Source organism: Oncorhynchus nerka, linkage group LG19 (genome assembly GCF_034236695.1).
Source record: "Oncorhynchus nerka isolate Pitt River linkage group LG19, Oner_Uvic_2.0, whole genome shotgun sequence".
Classification (NCBI taxonomy): domain Eukaryota; kingdom Metazoa; phylum Chordata; class Actinopteri; order Salmoniformes; family Salmonidae; genus Oncorhynchus; species Oncorhynchus nerka.
The window spans coordinates 34781555-34787554 of record NC_088414.1 but is presented as its reverse complement, the minus strand read 5'-3'; positions in this window follow the sequence as shown (position 1 = coordinate 34787554).

Sequence of the window (6000 nt, the reverse complement as noted above, 5' to 3'; positions counted from 1 at the left end):
CGGAAAAACCACATGACTTTACATGTGGAAAATCACATGATTTGTTGTCAGAACACATCACGTGACATTTCACATGTGAAATCGTTTGATTGCATGTTTAAGAATTTCTCAAAACATTGTTTCTACCAGTCGTCAGGACGTCATGGGATGGTCCTTAATGGTCTCAATCCATCCCAAACCATTATAAGCAAAGTAATGAAATGGTTGTTTTAAAGTTAGAGGTTCACTGTTCAGCTAAAGTATGACCTCATGTGGGATTTGAACTCACAATCTCAAGTGCACTGTACTGTCTTCTGCTCCACAAAGTCTATTGCATTCTTATACACATTCATTACATATAAAACATCTCTGCACTTTGCAAAAGAGTGGCATTGATATGTTTTTCAAAATTTAACTATGTAAGTCAGCTAAGAACAAACTCTTAATAACAATGACGGCCTGCACCGGCCACACCCAGACGATATTGGGCCAATTGTGTGCCGCCCTATGGGACTTCCAATCATGGCCGGTTGTGATACAGCCTGGAATCGAACCACTGCGTTTTATGTTTAGTTGTCTAATGATGGAGTGGCATAGTATTCTGTATAGTTGTCTAATGATGGAGGGGCATAATATTCTGTATAGTTGTCTAATGATGGAGGGGCATAATATTCTGTATAGTTGTCTAATGATGGAGGGGCATAGTATTCTGTATAGTTGTCTAATGATGGAGGGGCATAATATTCTGTATAGTTGTCTAATGATGGAGGGGCATAATATTCTGTATAGTTGTCTAATGATGGAGGGACATAATATTCTGTATAGTTGTCTAATGATGGAGGGGCATAATATTCTGTATAGTTGTCTAATGATGGAGGGGCATAATATTCTGTATAGTTGTCTAATGATGGAGGGGCATAATATTCTGTATAGTTGTCTAATGATGGAGGGGCATAATATTCTGTATAGTTGTCTAATGATGGAGGGACATAAAATTCTGTATAGTTGTCTAATGATGGAGGGACATAATATTCTGTTTCAATGTTATGCCTCAATCACTTTGAGAAAATATTATATTTATCTTGAATTTATCTGAGATTCACTTTGAATTCCAAAGTGTAGGCATACAGGTGAAATCTGTTATTGACACAGACATAGTGGTGCAGTGGTGTAGTGTCAAGATCCAAATGTTGTGAACCAATAGGTTGTGAGTTCAAACCCAGGTTGAGGACATGTTGAATAATAATTACTGTGACATCATGTCTTTTTTCTATAAGGACTGTTTAATTATCTATTTAATTATGTTGCTTGTTTCCCATTTGTGCTTTCCTAGTCAGATTAACGATGAGGATCCAGACGAACCCATGGAGGTAAAATGACACACACACTGTGTGCCTTTATTTGATCATTTTATACAATGCCTGTTTTACATATTTGGGGGGTTTTAAAGGGCAATTCCACCAAAGTAATGCATGTCTATTGACTGTTCAGTGATGAGCAAATTGGTAAACTGAAGCAAAGATCATACCCCAAGACATAACCTCTGTGGTTAATGGTAATAGTGAGAGATTGGCATGTCTTGGGGGTATGATCTTTGACCCTCTGTAACATTCTCACTCATCATAATTCACAATTCATTCAGGATTATCCCTAATCTTAAAAAAAAAAACATGTTTGAATTTTTTATTAACAACAAATCAAAACAGGAAGTACATGTGGGAACACAAGTATATATACATAATATACAAAGGACAATTGGGCTAGGTGGTACAATATCACATTAAGGGACATACATACACTTAGAGGGACATACATACACTTAGAATTCTAACAGATTTTTTGTTAGTAAGAAAGTGTGGTGTTTTGTTTGTAAGATGTTATTTCTGAACCAATATTCTAAAAACAAAGAAACCAACTAGCTGCAACATGAAGTTAAGGACACCAAAAGTAGAGAGGACATTACATTACATTACATAGAAGTGGGTCTTCTTAGGAATTGCTTTATCCAATTGATCTTAAAAGTATTATTTAAGTTAGTGAAGTCCAGAAAATTAGTAAGGGTGTGCCTGGAGTGATGGTCTACAACAAGTGGACCTGTCCCATACATATACTGCCTACTGTAAGAAACACATTGTTTCATTATATTTTCCATCCATTCCCCTGGTCTGAGATAAAAAAAAAAATACAAAAACAAAGGCATTATCACACATTAATATATTCTGTATAGTTGTCTAATGATGGAGGGGCATAATGTTCTGTTTCAATGTTATGCCTCAATCACTTTGAGAAAATATTATATTTATCTTGAATTCCAAAGTGTAGGAATACAGGTGAAAATTGTTATTGACACAGACATAGTGTTGTAGTGGCAAGATTGAAATGCTGTGAACCAATAATTTGTGAGTTCAAAACCAGGTGAGGACAAGGTTGAATAATAATTTCTGTGATATCATTTGATTTTTTCTGTAGGGACGGTTTATTAATTGTCTTTTGAATTATGTTGATTGTTTCCCATTTGTGTTTTTCTATTCAGATTAACGATGATGAGGAACCCATGGAGTAAAAAATTTGTTCTTAACTGACTTGCCTAGTTAAATAAAGGTCAAATAAAAAAATAAAAGAAATGCATGTCTATTGTTTGTTCAGTGATGAGCAAATTGGTAAACTGAAGCAAAGACAAAACCTCTGTGGGTAATAGTGAGAGATTAGCATGACCCTCTGTAACATTCTCACTCATCACAATTCATTCATCATTGTTGTATCCATTGTCAGTGGCGTCATTAGGCCTTGGCTTCCAATGCTGTTTTTGATGGTAAAAGAAAAATGTTATGCGTTTCAATAAACACACATCATTTGCACTATAGAGTTCTTTAAAAAAAAAAGTTTTACTGACCAATTCTTTAATAATTAAATATATTGCGCTTGGTAGTAGCAGGCACTGCAAGAAGCCCCTGGAGTGACACGGTGTCCGCTGTGATTGGTCGAGATATCACCACGCGGTGGACTACCACGTCCCTTGACCCCACCCCTACGGCACCGGGAAGATGTAAACGTCATCACTCAGAAAAACGCCTGTCACTCAGTTAGTCTGCCGCATAGCATTAGTGCTCAGCATCCTTAGGCTATTGGGTTTCAGTCAGATTTATTTAATTGTATATTTAGTGAATGAGCAAGATAAGGGTGTTGATATGAATCATGATATTAGGAAAAGTGTTAATTTCTAGCGAGTGTATTTGATTTGAGTTTCGTTTCTTGGCTGATTAGCTATTGGCTGGCTAGCTAGCTGAGATTGAAGAGATGAGAACGTTTGCTGATTGAATCACAAATCTTTTGATTGTGACACAGTGCCCCCTGTGGACTGAAGCTGAACTTTACTACAACATATTTAACCCTGTTTGAAATGTGTAATGTTGAGGTGGGAGAACTGACGGTGTTCCCCTGCCAGAATTCTCCCCTTCGTGTAAACGCGCACGCACCCAATTCTTCATTGCTGCGACTTGCCTGCTAGTTGAGAATTCTGATCAAATTAGGTAGCGTTTCATTTGATTTTTTAAGTCGGTTTGATCGCGGGGGAGGCTCTAGTAATGTCTGCAGTTTTCGGTTTGGCTATTTGTTTCAAGTGTATTAGTCTATCTATAAATCTCTTTGCCAAAAGTCGTCATCTCTCCCATGTCTTATTCGACTAGTAGTTGTTCTGAAATGTTTATGTTTATTGCTTGCCTACATTTTACTCCCTCTATGCTTAATACACATACATTATTCAGAATTATTCATTTCGTTTGACGTGAAGTTTGTTCTATAGAAAGTATTTGACTCTGATGTGTGCCACAGAAAGTATTTGACTAGCCACAAAATTAAGGAAATTAGAAGGGAGAGGGGGGAGGACTTCGGCAAGGCTATTTTCTTGCCTGTCGAAATTCTCAGCACCCCCTTCCATCTTGGGACTGCAAGAAAATGGCATTATCGAAATCCCCCCCGCCCTTCTAATTTCCTTAATTTTGTGGTTGTTTTTTTAAAACTATTTTTTATTCACAATAGCTACTTAATTGTTCTACTGTTGCATTATTGAGAGGTTAACCTGCTAGTAAGCATTTCATTGCACTGTGTACCTACATGTACACTGAGCATATAAAACATTAAGAACACCTGCTCTTTCCATGACATAGAAAGACCAGATGAAAGCCATGATCCCTTGTTGATGTCACCTGTTAAATCCACTCCATTCCGTGTAGATGAAGGGGATGAGACAGGTTAAAGAAGGATTTTTAAGCCTTGGGTCAATTGAGACATGGAATGTGTATGTGTGCCATTCAGAGGGCGAATGGGAAAGACAAAAAATGAAAGTGCCTTTGAATGAGGTATGGTAGTAGATGCCAGGAGCACCAGTTTGTGTCAAGAACTGCAAAGCTACTGGGTTTTTCACGCTCAAAAGTTTCCTGTGTGTATCAAGAATGATCCACCACCCAAAAGACATCCAGCCAATTTAACACAACTGTGGGAAACATTGGAGTCAACATGGGCCAGCATCCCTGTGGAATGCTTTATACACCTTGTAGAATCGAGGCCCCAATGAATTGAAGCTGTTCTGAGGGCAAAAAAAGGATGCAACTCAATATTAGAAAGGTGTTCCTATTGTTTGGTATACTCCTCCATATTATCATGTGTGTATGACAAATAAACAAAATTGAACTGAGAAGGAAAGGAGGAGGTTAGCCAGAAAGGCAGGGGAAAGATGGCCAGCTTTGTGGTGAGATTGTAGGTGAACACATTGAAAATACATAAGCACTTAAATGATGTGTCCTCAAATGTTATGTAATCTAAAAGTCTCATATTAGTTGGTAGAACTGATGAAATTAATCATAGATGTCTTATAACCTATTCTACCCATTCTACAGGTAATTGGTTTTGGCTCATGTCTCTTTATATTCATATATTTACAGTACCAGTCAAAAATTTGAACACACCTTCTCATTCAAGGGGTTTTCTTTATTTTCTACTATTTTCTACATTGTATAATAATAGTGAAGACATCAAAACTATGAAATAACACATATGGAATCATGTGGTAACCAAAAAAGTGTTAAACAAATGAAAATATATTTTATTGCATTTCAATTAACAGGTGTGCCATGTTAAAAGTTCATTTGTGGAATTTATTTCCTTAATGCGTTTGAGCCAATTAGTCATGTTGTGACAAGGTATGGGTGGTATACAGAAGATACAGTAGCCCTATTTGGTGAAAGACCAAGTCCATATTATGGCAAGAACAGCTCAAATAAGCAAAGCGAAATGACAGTCCATCATTACTTTAAGACATGAAGGTCAGTCAATGCGGAAAATCTCAAGAACTTTGAGTGCAGCGGATAAATTCATTAGAGTTACCAGCCTCAGAAATTACAGCCCAAATAAATGCTTCACAGAGTTCAAGTAACAGACACATCTCAACATCAACTGTTCAAAGGAGACTGCATGAATCAGGCCTTCATGGTCAAATTGCTGCAAAGAAACCACTACTAAAGGACACCAATAATAAGAAGAGACTTGTAAGTCGCTCTGGATAAGAGCGTCTGCTAAATGACTTAAATGTAAATGTAAAATGCTTGGGCCAAGAAACACGAGCAATGGACATTAGACTGGTGTAAATCTGTCCTTTGGTCTAATAAGACCAAATGTGATTTTTTTTGTGAGACGCAGAGTAGGTGAACGGATGATCTCTGCAAGTGTGGTTCCCTCCATGAAGCATGGAGGAGGTGGTGTGATGGTGTGGGGGTGCTTTGCAGGTGACACTGTCTGTGATTTATTTAGAATTCAAGGCACACTTAACCAGCATGGCTACCACAGCGTTCTGCAGCAATATGCCATACCATTTGGTTTGCGCTTAGTGGGACTTTCATTTGTTTTTCAAAAGGAAAATGACCCAACACATCTCCAGGCTGTGTAAGGGCTATTTGACCAAGAAGGAGAGTGATGGAGTGCTGCATCGGATGACCTGGCCTCCACAATCACCCGATCTCAACACAA